Source organism: Tympanuchus pallidicinctus, unplaced genomic scaffold (assembly GCF_026119805.1).
Source record: "Tympanuchus pallidicinctus isolate F22 unplaced genomic scaffold, pur_lepc_1.0 scaffold22, whole genome shotgun sequence".
NCBI classification, from domain to species: Eukaryota; Metazoa; Chordata; class Aves; order Galliformes; family Phasianidae; genus Tympanuchus; species Tympanuchus pallidicinctus.
In genome coordinates, this window is record NW_026294739.1 from 33,765,114 (window position 1) to 33,779,461 (window position 14,348).

The following is a 14,348-nucleotide window of genomic DNA, read 5'->3' on the forward strand; positions in this document are numbered from 1 at the left end:
CTCATTACCCATCCAGTCCCTTTCTGCAACATGTAAATTGGACTTCATTTTGACTCTCTCAGTCTAACACATGCACATTACTGCTGAACACCCCTTCAAGATATCTCAAAAGCATAAATTTCATGTCTTCATCAGTTTAATCTGCTACATGGTCAGTAGTTCAGAATAATTATTTAGGATCTGTTGGCTATTAAGCCAATATGCTAGCTACTGTAAGTCTAGATGGCAACTTGGTAAGGCATAGTTAATAATCTGACACTTCATTGCAGAATGGAGCAAAAGCCTTGCAATACCAGTAGGCTGCTAACTGTAGGCAACAGTTGCTGTGAAGAAATATTATGAAAATAATCTTTTTACAGGAAAAAGGCATGGGTTGGCAGCATAAAATATTATGCTTGTGTATAATTTGTGTTTACACAGGTTCTCCCAGGATATTTGAACTATTATTTAGGGATTGCACATAGATTTGCACAAATTTTAGTTACACTCTGACAGATCTCTGGAGACCTCGTTATTGCTTTTTAAAGACAACCTGTTTCCACTTGATTTAAGCCTGTTCCTAATTGTCTCGATCTAAGCCCAAGTAGTCCATCTTAGGTGAAACGAGTAAGATCTCCCATTTCCTACTTGAATTGGTTTCAGATCTAACCTTCAGTTAAAGCAGTGTAACTTGTTATGAAGTCATGACCTTAAAGTTCTTATTGTGAGTAAACATAGCTAAGCAAATTAGAGAAGTGAGCGTTGTCATACGAAAATCGTGTCTGGAAACATGAGCACCATACAAGCATACAAGTTGCTAAACTTACAGATCCCTTACGTGGTCTGAGTAACTCTCCTATGTCCTTTAAACTACTGGATCATGACAGATTTTGAAGGAAGGTATATTAGAACTCAGAAAGAAATGTCACTAAAACAAGAGAACATTGAATTATTTGAAATATTTTAATTTTTTCTGTGTTTTACTGTAATATACAACAATATCAAGGCCTTCTTATTCATTCTCAAGTAGAAAGAACCTATAGTGTCATTATCTTCAATTATTCATGCTCATATGTTATTTAAAAAAAATGAAGTTTTAGCTTATTCTGCTAATTAAGGCAATATACCCCAAACCTTTCTCTGCTGAGATCTTTTGGTGAGCAAAGAGAAATATTTTACTGTGATATGCCTAGAGACAGAGAAGGATCTGAATGTATAAATGTATATGTGTATGTGTGAATGTAATAAATAAATAAATATATGTATGTGTAAATGTATAAATGTATGTGTGTGTGAATTTTGCCTTTTTTTTTTCTCTGTTTCTGGATTTTCTTATATATCTTGCAGAGGAACAAAATAGTTTACTTGAATTAATTTCAGTTTATTAAAGAAACTATCACCTTAAGAGCAGAAAACCTGTTCTAAGAAAATCTCCTGCTGTCTTTTCTCTCAGATGTCCTCAAAAATACAAAAGGGTAATCAAGAGAAGTGAAAAAAAATGAAATAGGAGCCATCTGTATTTGTTTATATTCTGAGGCTTTGTCTCATCACCTGAGTTGCCAAATGGCACAAATGGTTGTTTTTTTAAAAAATAATAATCTCGGTTTCTTTGAAACCCCAAAACAGCAGTAAGTGGGTACAAGATAGACAGAAAAACCAGTAAGGTCAAGGCCAACTGAATAAGCACAAAATTTCTGAAATATGAACAAATGGTGCTAGTAGAAAAGAGAGTTCCTTTGGGCACATGGAAAGGGCACTTGGAGGGCACGTGGAGAAATCAAAAGAGAAAAAAATCACAGTCCACAAATCTTGAAGTAAGTTGAAATTTAATCATCCTCTTTTGAGTAGTAATTCTGTTTGGTTCCTTCATAGTTCTTCCCTTCAGCTCCCGAGTCCTCTCATTACTTTCTTCATTGTTGCATATTTATTACAGGGAGAGCAGCAGGCTCTACTTGAAATTTCTTTAACATAGTTCTTCAGCAAACAACGCAGGTAACCTCAATGCAGTAGTCTTGAAAGAGTGCAGTGTCAGAAAAAAATATAAGAGGATAACTCTGAAGCTAGATGAGAACGTGATGCACAGATATGAATGTGGGCAGTGCACGCTCCTTCGTGACTCGAGTTGAGTGTTTTACACGTGATTCATAAGGAAAAATATGCATGTGGTTTAATATTCAACTTATTTAAAATGGAAATCCAACTATTGGATCAGGATAGTGGTTAATTCCAATACGGACACTAAAAAAAAAAAAAATTTGCTTTATTAAATAACATGATAGTCTCCACAAATGACATTTGAGTATTGATCAGTGTTCTACACAGGAGCTTGACATGCTTTTTGCAAGATTTCTGGCACATGTAGCTTATTAGAAAAGATTTTCTGAGTAGCATGAATAAATTCCATGTAGATTTATGAATCATGTCCTTGGATCAGTTGAATCAAGAAACATACCACCAGGTTGGTTGTCCATTAGCAGTAAGAGCCTCTGTTGCCTCAGATTGCCAGAGTTCAAGTTAGACTAGGTGGAAAAGCTGGCATCCTGCCTCATGAGCCAATGTTGCTCTTAAAGAGAGGTACTGGCAGGTCTATACAATGGGTAAAGTTGTCTGTTTATAAGAAAATACTTCTTATTAAAGTTTTCTTTAATAAGAATAATCCCCATGGTAGTTAGGGAATGTTGCTACCTATGAACTCATTTTCAGAATAGCAAATATGATGGAGTTTCCCATTAAATGTTTTAATGAACTTATTAGAGGACCATTCAGTAAAGATTAAGGAAATTTCCATTAAAAATTTGCTGGAGTCTTTTGACTACCAGGACAGGCAGAAATGCAACATCCCTTCAGTGACCATAGTTTCCTAAAACAATCTGAAGTTCTTTTTGGTAAGGTGGACATCTGCTTCTCAGAAAATATATTAAAATTCTTAGAGAAACTGTATCTCCTGCCACTTGAGCATTAAATCTGAATTGGCTGTTGATAGTGAGCTGTGACGTAGAACTCAATGCCCATGAAAAATAGTAGGAAAGAGGAGAACCTATCACTGGGCACACACAGGGAGTAAGAAGGCATCTGCAAATGCAAGGGGAGATATGCGCTTTCCAGAGGTTATCAGGTCCTTCTTTAGTGTGACAGAAAGCATGTATCGTACCTTTGTATATGCATGGGATTAGATTTTGAAAGCATTCTTACTTATGCTGCACATAATTTTTTTATATTTTTCTTTTACTACTGAAGTCTGTTTTCTTGCAAGTGGATGTCGTAAAGAAAAGCAGTTGTTTTTTTTTTTGAAATTATTTGGCTTTTCCAAAAAGTTTCAGTGTGGTTACATGTAGCAGCATTGTTGAGTACAGTATCTTGGTCATGGTTATTAGAATTTTTGTTTTGTACTGTACTAGTTTTAAAATGCACTATAGCTTTATTTTTTATTTCGTCTTGTGAAACATCCATTGTCATTTGACACTTGTACTTATTTGGTTAATTGCACCACTCAGTATTTTCCCTAATTAGCTCAATGTTCAGTTAAAAATACTGAAAATTCAGTGACAAGAGCATGGAGTTTACATCCTTTCTTAACACATTCTTTTATACTAGCTCCATTTTGAATGTGATTGTCTTGGGGAATCCCAGAGTTTTAGTAATAATAGCCTTTGCCTAGTAGGATTCCCAATTTGGAATCTCAAATTACACGATGAGTCTGAGAGTTAAATACAATGAAAACAGGAAAAAATATATTGAGAAAAATTTTGATTGTGCCTGGATCATAATAAATGGAGATGATAGCATGGTACCACAGTACACTTACTTACAAACTCAGCTTTAGTGCCAATAACAATGAATTGAGTAACAGAAGGAGAGCTTTTGGAAGACTTGAGGTTAATTTTAGAGAAAGTGGATTACAAGTAAATTCAGAATTAGTTCCTGCAACAACAGAATAATCTAGAAATGACATTAGTGATCAGTATTGCAAGTTAAAACACTGTACATGGTGTGATAGGTGTACTGAAGAATTTTTTTCTGGGTGGGTGTCAGGTGCTGGAACAAATTTGCTGTTTGCAAAATTCTTGTAATTAAAATTTAATCAGAGAGGACTGAAGCCTGCTCACAGAGGAAATAATCAATCTCCAACTCTCTGCAATTCTGCCCTCTAATTGGGATAGTTTTTGTCATTTGAGTCTGTCTGCAGCATAAAAATATTCAATACTATGTGAATTTCCATTACTCAAATCTCAAGAATAATTGAAGTGATGGAAAGTGATGCTTGAGAGGGATTAACTTCCACCTTTTCCATAGTGGATGCTGAAGTCATCGAACAAAGCAAGTTAAAGATAAGTAAATGAGGAGCTAAACAACGTAGTAGTCTCAGTCTACAGTTGACCTGTGTTTTTTTGTTAGAGGTTGGTGTGAGTGCTGGAAGTTTGTGTGGGCTCAAGGCAAGGTTAGAAGAACATGTGGAAGAGAAATCTATTGAGAGTTACAAAAAAGCACAACCACATCTGGCTTACAAAGTCCTCTGAGCTGAAAATAGACAGAGATTGGAAGAGTAGTACAGGAAAATACCATATATGTTTGTCCAGCTCTTAAGCTTTAGGCATCTGCCTATTACAGCTTTTGGAAAGTGAGTCAGAGCTAGATTAACCTTGGATCTGGTCAGTCAGGGAGTTCTCAGGAACACAATGCTGATAGTGATCCCTTCAATTACAAACAGTGGTTTAAAACCTCCTAGTTCTCTTGCCAGACTGAGGTTGTATCCACCCAGCTGAGCTGATCTCTTGCAACTAGCCCCTGCATTTTCTCTCTTCGCTGGACTACTGGGTTTCAATGTATATGGCTTTGGAAAAAGGAAGGTGGAGAACTCCTGGCCTTACGATACTTGCAAAGTCCTCTTCTGTAAAGCACTGTAATGGATTGGAGTCAAGAACTTTATTCTCTTCCAGAAGTCACTGTGGTGTTTACAGTCTTCAGCTAGAAGACACCCCAGATTAACTCTGATGGGCTTGTCAAGAGGGGAAATAGTTTTAGCAGTGCTTCAAGGAACGGGCCAAATCTTGGGAAATTTGCTTACAGAATGCTATCACTATCTTTGTTAGGCTGCCCTGCACAATCTGCATCTTCAACAAAATGTTTTATTTTATTCAGTTGTGAAATGCAAATGGGTGTTCTAGCCCAGAAGCCACAGATTAAACTTTAGAGGAAAAAAGAGACTAGCCTGTCCTCACTGGACTTGTCCCAAGGCTTTTCTGTTTTATCACTGGGAAAGGCATTTTAGAAATGCCAACATTGGGTGAGAGAGAGGGAGCTGCATTCATTTCTGGATATTATTTATTGTTGGTTTTTTTTCGTAACTGACCTGAGAAAAATGTTTGTTTAAAATATTTACTCTAAATTATATTGTTAGCATTCTACAACAAATGGTCAGTTAATAGTCATTTTGCTGGCAAAAACAAAAGGCTGGGCCCCACACCTGTTTAGCTGGAGCCAACAAACAAAACAATCTTTCAAGTAGAGTGAAAACAAACCAAATGCCCTTGAATTTTCAAAGAAAATATAACTTTTCCATGTAGCCGTAGGACAGCATAGTCTGTTTGCTGGGAAGCATACTTAGTAGCTAGCTACAAATCTCTTTGCTATGAGACTGAACGATTGTCATACATTTTGTTCTCTTTGTCTCACTTGATAGTATCTATAGTACTATTCAGAGATAGAAAATTTGTGTCTGTCACTGTACCTGTCAGAAAGGAGCAATACCCTCTGGCAGAACAGACTGCTTTATGGAGTTTTATTGCGATAATGAATGAAAGCCCAGTAGCGTGCCCTGTAACACTTCTAAACTTTGGATTTTAAAAGGAATCATCATTAACAATGAAAAACAACTAGCAGCTTGGTTTATGTACACTTTGTTAAAAGCTCCACATATTTCTAAGAAGAGATTAATCTACAGCAATTTGTCATCAGACTCTGAGTGAATGTAATATAATCCATACAAATGCGGAATGTTCTGCAGGAAATTTGTAAACATAATGCAATCATGTGTTTGCATTTGTGACTCCTGAGTAGCAAGCAGCAGCTGTATAAACTTTTACTCTTTCACAGAAGAGATGGACTGTGTGACTACAGCTGTGTATCGTTAATTGCATGTGATGCTTTCCTTGGCCACCATATATGCTAATAACAGAAATGTGCACCAATTGCTGTCCCTCTGTCTCTGTCTCTTCTTTCTTCCTCTTCACTTTTGCTCCCTAAAGGTCTATAGCATTGTATTAAAAGGCCCTGGTTACCTTGCTGCATATCCTTTTTATGCACTAAGCACAAACACATTCAATAAACTGTGCAGGAAATGTTTCTCATTTACTGCTTCCAGTAAAAGAAAAACTAAATAGCAAAGAGTACTGTATGTGTTTTCAAGGTCTTGAGATAATTTGTTTAATAAAAATTCACTTTTCTAATGTTTTACGGGCCCTGCATGTCCATGCCAACAACAGGCATGATCCAAGTCTGTTGCAATCTGGGGGAAATTCCTGCTGCCTTCACTGATTCCGGCCCAGTGGCTCTTCTGGGTCTCTCTATTTATATAATGCTAATTTTTTAGCCCTTTGCCAAGACACAGCACATTATCTTTCTAACAGTGTTGGAATACTGCTGGAAAGAATTCATTCAGAAACTCTGATTGTTCTTTCTTTGGTTTGCTCCATCTTAAATATATAAGTTTATTACTCTTTACTGCAGTACCAGTAGCACTCTTGATGTTCTACCTTCTCATTCTGCAGAAACAGGACAGCTTTCTTGGATGTGGAAGGGCACTCCAGGAAGCTGATGGATCTATTAATGGGTCACTCAGGTCCACAGGTGAGATGTCACGAGAAGCTGATCTGGAATTGATAGGGACTGATTCTATGGAGAGCACACAATAGTCATGGTGATACTGACTGCAATAAATTTCTTTGCAATTGATTTTAGAACCACATATGTTTACTTCTCTGTTTGCATATTTGCAACATATAAATGCCACTTATTTTGCCTCAGTATATTATCTCATTTATGTGGATATTTCTGTTCTAGCAAAGAATATTCATTTGCAGCAATTCTATGGTTTATGGTTTGTCCAGGAACTGTTCAGGATTCCTGTTCTCCACAGAGCTGAACTTGTTTCCCATTATACTGCAGCATGTGAATAATCAGCACAGACTACGTATTTAAGTAGCTCTAATTAAACTTATTTGTTGGTACAAGTTCCCACATTTTAATCAAACATCAAAAGATCTCTTTCAAAAATGTCATTTTTGAAAATTTCTTCTTGTATTGTTCAGTTGCATAAATTCAGTTCATTCTTTCCAGCAATTCATTTCACATTTGTTTATAAGAAGCATTCTCCAACTTCCAAGAGAAGTGTAAGTGGCATATATATTTTTGCAGTGGAACACCCAGGAATTATTTCGTTTGATTTATTTTTTCTGCTTTGTAAAAGCAAGGGACACTGCTAGAACACATTGGTATGAGTGACTGAGCAGTGGAAAGCCTAAACTAGTTAATTGCTTGGTAAGTAAAAGCTTAGTTTGAAGCAGAATATTATGATATACCATCTAAAAGTACTATAAGACCCTTACTTCCCAAGTAACAACATTTCAGTTTTTCAATCTGCCCCAGTTTATTCTACATTCTTAGAAACTTGCTGGGTATTCTTTTCTTGGTGAGTAAATTAAGTTGCTGAACCTTCCTAACCATCTTTGTTGTTATTGTTTTGTTTTGTTTTTTTTCTTCTGAGAGGCCAGGATTCTGCATGGTATCTTCCACGTATCTCTGCATATATCAGAAAAGCATCACTCTGCTCCAGACACAGACATAGAAGAGTAAATATCAAAGGAACTTTGTGTATTCGCATCCTTTACGTCTCATTACTAAGTTTTACTTCCACTTTCTTTGCCTTGTTTTCTTAGAGCACTTAGGCCTGTGCAAGAAAAATGCTAATTATGCTAACTTTAATGCTAACTTTAATTATGCTGATTCAAAAGCTATTTGTCAGGGAGAAATGAGTTTATAGTGGCAAAAAGGGGGAAGTTTACAGATTGCCAGACTTACTGTTCTGCCAGAGTCTTACTCATAATGTATGTGATGAATGATTCCAGGCCCTAAGTACTTATGAATGTCTATGTCCCATCTCAGAACAGAATTTCTCTCTTCTGGGAGATCTTCCTTTGGACAATCACTTTCTGAAATTTCTAACCCCTTCATTTATGAAAACTAGAGTCTTGCTTATATTTTGAGGGCAATGTAACCTTGCTGAGCTGACCCAAAAATCTTATACAAATGCTGCTCTGAAAATAGTGCTCCCTACTTTATTATGTTGGCCCATGATGTTGTGCCATGAGACAGATGGCAGAAGGGGGCAGTCTGACATGGAAGTGTGGATGAAGCAAAGATGTGTAACCGAATTCCTCTATGAGGAAAAAATGGCACCCATTGACATTCACTGATTCTTGCTGAACTTTTATGGAGCCCAGGCAGTGGATGTAAGCGCAGTGAGGGAGTGGGTGGTGTGTTTCAACAGTGGCTACAGTGACAGTTCATCACCTCCGCTGGTACAGATTGTTACAAGTGCAATATGCAGGCTCTTGTTCATTGCTGGCAACAATGCATAGCTAAAGACTATATTGAAAAATAGTGATTTGCAGCTGCAAACTTGCTTTATCAAACAATGTTATTGTGCTCTTTGTATCATTTGTAGTTTTCATGGAAATAAAGGGAAGCATTACTTTTGTAGAAGCCTACATATAGTAGTGAACTTATCGGAGGACTGCAGAATGCGTAAGGGTAGCAGATGCAGTATTCTCACTGAATACAGTCTCTGTACACTGCCCAAAGGAATGAGAGAGTGGAGTATCTTACTATTCCTGGTGATTGAAGGTGCGTTTGAAAGAAATTACAGCTGAGCTTGGGATGGTTTGAGTGCGGTTTCTTGGAGAAGGCCTGGAAAAAGGAAAGCTGCTGAGTGCTCAGATTTTCCTGTTGCTCTCTGTATAGCTTTCAGGTTGTAATACAGTTGTAGCTTAAGCTCACAAAACTAACACCAGTCCCTTTCAGAAGTTAAAAATAGCTCAGAAGGAATGCACTAATAACCAATGCACATTGAGCAAAGAGTACACAATGCAAAACCTAGTCCACAGAAGAAAATAAATAGAAGGCAGATCTCCCAAGACACTTTCCGGTTAGTCCAGGCTTGCCAATTTTGTTCACAGTCAGGGCCGAATAATGTTGCTTCTCCATCCTCCAAGGCTGTCTTCTCCATCTGAGAATTTGTATATACTTGAGCTTGTCTTCCTCCTTTTTTCTCTTTTTTTTTTTCTGAATTTGTTCTCATTAAGCCTTGTTTCTGTGCTCAATACCAACAAATACTATTTTCCTTTCTATTCTTGCCAGAATTCTCACCAATTCCTTCCATAAATGTTACCTGAGATACTTTTATTGTTCCCTCTGAACTCTCATTTCTATTGCCCATATTTGAAACCTATTTGAAAAATTCCTTTCTGCAGTCTGAACATATTCCTCATATATGTTGGAATCTTCCTGATTTCTTACCCTGTTGGGCCCCAAATTTGAAACTCACGTTGCACTGAGAGTTGTTCCAGCCTTCAACTCAGCTCAGCTGTACCCTTGATCACACTCTTTGTTCCACTGGTTCTCTTTATTGTTCTGAACCTCCTTTTATGTAGTTAAACTTTATTTTTAAAGCTTCCCTTGTGAATCTGGTGAAGGATTCTAGATTCATCGCACATGGCCTCTCAGCTCCCCCTTTCCAGATGCTGAGCTACCTCAACTTGTCTGCACATGGTCTAGTAAATTTCTGCTGAGTAGGAATCATGACATGTTTTGTTTGTCTCTAAAGGACAGTGTCCTCTTCCAGTATGGCCTTGTCTCTTCTCTCCAACACCTGGTCAGTAGAAGCTGTATTAACTAGCTTTCTAAGGAATTAAACTTTTGCATAAATGGGAATTTCTGGGCAGTTTGAAACCAGTAATGTAACTCCAGGAATTTCAATTTCCTCTCAAGCAGCTGATGTAAATTTTTCAAACCCTGAGAGTTAAAAGTAATGTCAAGTGCAGAAATGATGCCTGTTTTGGACCAAACTTGATGAGGTATGGAAGTTTGAAACTTGCTCTTGCCTGTTTTCCTGGTCCTTCATCAACTCCTTCACACTCCAACCAGAGACCTAATAGTATAATGGATGAACCAAGCCAGCAATCTCTTGGGAAGCCTGTTTCAAGAATTAGGTAAATTGGACATCCTCCACAAAGCTCTGCTGAGCAGGTCTGGAAGGCACAAGTTGTAAGTCTGTCTCAAGTGTCCTTAAGTCTAGATTCATTGCCTGTGACTCCTCAGCGCTCCCTTTCCAGATGCTAAGTCCCCTCAGCTCCTCTGTACGGTTCCTAGAAATGTCCTTGTAAAGCTATATTGAGTCCAACACGCCTTGACCTCTGGCTAAACTTGAGGCTGCAGTGAGTCAAAGCAGACCAAAGTTATCTTTCTGAGCAGCCTTTGCAGCAAGTGTATATCTAGGCTGCATTAAGTATTATTTAATGACAAAAACTTCTGCATTAGATGTCAAATATTTTAAAATTATTTTAAAATAATAGTGCCTTCTCTTTTTATATTCCAGAAACAATGAATGTAAGAGCATTGAAACTTCAGTGTCTAAATATCTAAGATGTCTTTACAAACTCCATTCATAAAACAGAAGATTTGAAATGAAAAACCATATATTCCATTATAGATAAATAATGTATCCAAGAAGAGTTTTTCTGACAGACGTTTTCAGCAGATACTTTTTCATACTAGCTTCATCTTTTAATTCATACTCTCTTATTCTTTCTGCTTGAAAGACGTACAACTTGTGGGTCAGATCTTCAGGCAAACAGCTACTAAATATGTCAACAATTTCATGTCTAACCTGCAAGCAAAATTATTTTGGATATATATTGTTTCTTGTTTTTATTCAAGTTCATTGAAATTACACAGATGTGGTACCTGTTTTACATGCAAATCTGAAATCATATCCTTGTGCTCACAGAAAATTTCGTTCTAGGTGAAATTTATTTATCAAAACTGTTTCTTCTAAAGGTATTATTTCTGCATTATTTTCCTTCCACAGGAACTTATATTCCACTGGAACTTATAACTTATATTCTGTGTTTTCTTTTTGTTGTCTACAGACTTTAAAAAAAAAAAAAAAAGAAGAAAAAAAAAGTATTTTGCTTTAAGTGATGGTGCCTCCAAATGCCCCCATGAAGTCATTTTCCAGCTTAAAGCATCAGGTGTGGAGAAACAGAAGCAGCTCCAGAAACTGTTGAATGGCAAAAGGTATGGCTGTGAGAATCCGCTGTGTCGGTGCGCGAGAGTTCATTCTTCTGATTTGCAAGACAAATACTGGGTCTGAAGGGAATCACTACATACAGCCAAACAGGAGAAAAGAGAAAGCTATATCTGCCCCAGTTTACATGTATGAGAACTGACCATGTAAGCACCTGCTTGAGATGCCCCTCAAATGCAATGAGAACATTTTTATGTTTGCATACAATTTTCTTTAGAACACAATGTGGCTGCGTACATCTAACAACCATTTAGGCCAGCACAGATCATTAATATTTCATACCTCTTCTCTGTCACATTGGTGAAATTGAATTTGATTGCAGTGAAGAGTAGCTCAACTATTCAGATGCACAGCTATGCTTTTTACTCTCCACCCCATGAATCTCCATGGAAGTTCTTTTGGTAATGCTGCAGTGGCTTGTTTTCCTGCATGCTCTGATAAATCTGGTTTTGGGCTCCCTGGGCCACCTTCTCTAAATTAGTCACTTGGATCAGAGGATGGTCAACATCCCATAGCTCTCTGCCTGGAAAGAGCCGAGGGACACATGACAGGGAGTCCATTGTTGCCTTACCAGCAACCACAGGATGCTGCATCCTCTAGGCTTAAACTTTGGTGCTAACAAGCAAGGCAGGGCAGAGCTATTGCACTGTGTTCCTTGGCTCCTAAGAGAATGGTTTTTTAGGAAGTTGTCAGAGTTTTAGAGGAGTTGAGAACTGGAAAATATCCACGTTTATGTTGTATGTTGAATAGGAGGCCCGTTCCTTACAGTGCTGGAGATATTGACAAAACACCCTTCCCCTTTGTTGTCTCTTCTCCATACTCCTGTCAATCGATAGGGCTCTTTAACAGGAAGCCGCCTACTCGCAGTCACACAGCATGCTTCTAGATGGGTTTGATGTCAGGTAATCATTGCTGTACATAGTAATAAATGATGTGTTTACATAACAGGATTCCCTTGGCCTTTGATATACTCAGACATGTCATCAAAATGGTGCTGTGACATCTTGTACTACAGAAACAATAGGAAAGTGCAGAACTATGCAAACTGAGCAAAAGCAAGCAAAAGCCAAATGTACACTGCAGTGCAATTATGTTATTTGCCCTCAGGGCAGGAATCACAGTTGAAGTGAGTTAATATCAGTACCCTTATGAAGTCCCTAGGGACTAATTCTGTGATGGACATGGCACTTATTTGAGAAATCATTGGAAATCAGTCTCATTGTACCTGTTATTGTGGATAAGGAGGCTGAATGGTGGTTCCATTTACATTTTGGGAACAAATTGCGTTAAGTTGCTTAATATGGTTTGCCTTCTGTAGGGCTGCCTTAAGCTGCTGATTTAATTTGCCCTTTCCTTTTCCACGTGGGTTTGCTCCTCTGTCATATGATTTACCAGTTGTCCCTTAGATTTTTTTCTTCCTTAATTGTTACAGTGGCCTTCCACGAGATGAGGAGGGCAAGTGTACAGGCTGCCTTATCAACCTGTACTGGTGGAGAGAGGTGAATTTTCATTTCTGAAACAATAGAAGATGTTACAGTCTTTTTTATTTATCCAGTTAGAATGTCTATGCTGGGAACTGTGTGCTACTGTAACCAGTGTGCATTCAAGGTTAATCTGTAGACATAATACTCACATCTAGAATAATATTTTTACAATATAAAGATCCCGCATCCCTCACCCACTGCTCTGCTGAGTCCCATTTCCCAACTGAGGGCCTTTGACTTTTCCTCTGCTCAGAGAGCTCTGTTTCAGAGGTTGCCTTACTCAGATCTTGTTCTGATTGCAAGAGCCCATTGTGGTTGTCAGACAGTTGTTAGAGACCTTGTTTGACTCCTTCACCTGAAGCTTAATGGACTTAATTATGCTTTCTGTGCATTTCATAGCAGTCTTTGGGACCCTGCTTTCCTCAAGGCAATCAGCTGATGCACCAGCGTACCTTCTGATTATGTTTTACAGAACTCAAATCAATCAGATGTTCTTCTCATCATAGATGGCAATAAGATTCGCTCCCACAACAGTGCTGTTATCCTGTTTTGGCAGAACAATAGTAGACGCGAACTGAAGTACTGAGTTTGTGTACGCCAGGAGCAGCAGGTGCAATTGCTGAGTATTTTATAACAATTTTATTCTTTTTTAGAGCTTATGGCCAACGATGTGGAAATCAGGGTGTTGAAAGCCAGGTCCCTGATCTCCGACTAAAAATTTTGGGAAAAGCAGGCTAATTGTATCAACCATCGTGATCCACTGAATTGTCTGTACGATCTTCACTCTAAAATCTCTCAATCAATAACAACTTCCAAGGTTTCCCTTCTGTGCCCAGACAACAGTCAAATTTTTTTAATTATTAACCATATGTTGTATGAACTATCTCTTTACCACTGTATCTCTAACCCATGGTGAAAGGTTGTTTTGTGTCCTGAACCTCTTTTTTGTCTAACAAGACTACACACTGAGCCTGCTGTCTGTCTCGTACTTTCTTTTTTATTCACCCTGTGCTCCTACAAACCTTAGGTTTTGAAAGTACTTTTTGGCATACTGTGTAGCGTGCTGCTGTGATGAAAATCAAAACTATAAAAAAAAGAAAAAGAAAAAAGAAACCAGCATCTTTAAAGCCATGCACTTCACAGAGTAGGGAATCTTTCAGAGCAATTGGCTCCATGTGAATAAGCCCACGAGTTTTAATTCCTGAGGTGTCTAAGGTGATATCACTTAAAGTTGAGAAAAATATCTTAAATTACGGAAAACAAAACATTGTGGATCAAGCTCTTCTTCTTCCTTTTTAAGAAAAAAATAAATAAAAATTAGGAGTTGTTTTTCATATGCTTCAAAATGCCTGAATGGAAGAAGTTTAGCAATAGATTTCCTTTTGAAAGATAAAACAGAAGTGTATTTGAGTTTTGTTTTAAAATATTTTCAGATGTCAGACCAATAATAATTGAATGCCAAGCATTTATGTTATCCTTGATTGAGTGAATAATAGCTAGAAATTAAAAGTAACTGGCTATTG

The 14,348-nt window shown here is 37.7% G+C and overlaps 1 long non-coding RNA gene across 2 annotated transcripts in view; it reads left to right on the top strand.

Moving 5' to 3' along the window:
* Positions 1-14,348, top strand: part of LOC128082448 (uncharacterized) — a 366,886-nt gene that overhangs the window by 309,026 nt on the left and 43,512 nt on the right. For both annotated transcript variants that reach the window (XR_008207676.1, XR_008207677.1), the window contains one exon: positions 11,184-11,331. This is a non-coding gene — a long non-coding RNA (uncharacterized LOC128082448). The remainder of the gene's footprint in view (positions 1-11,183; positions 11,332-14,348) is intronic.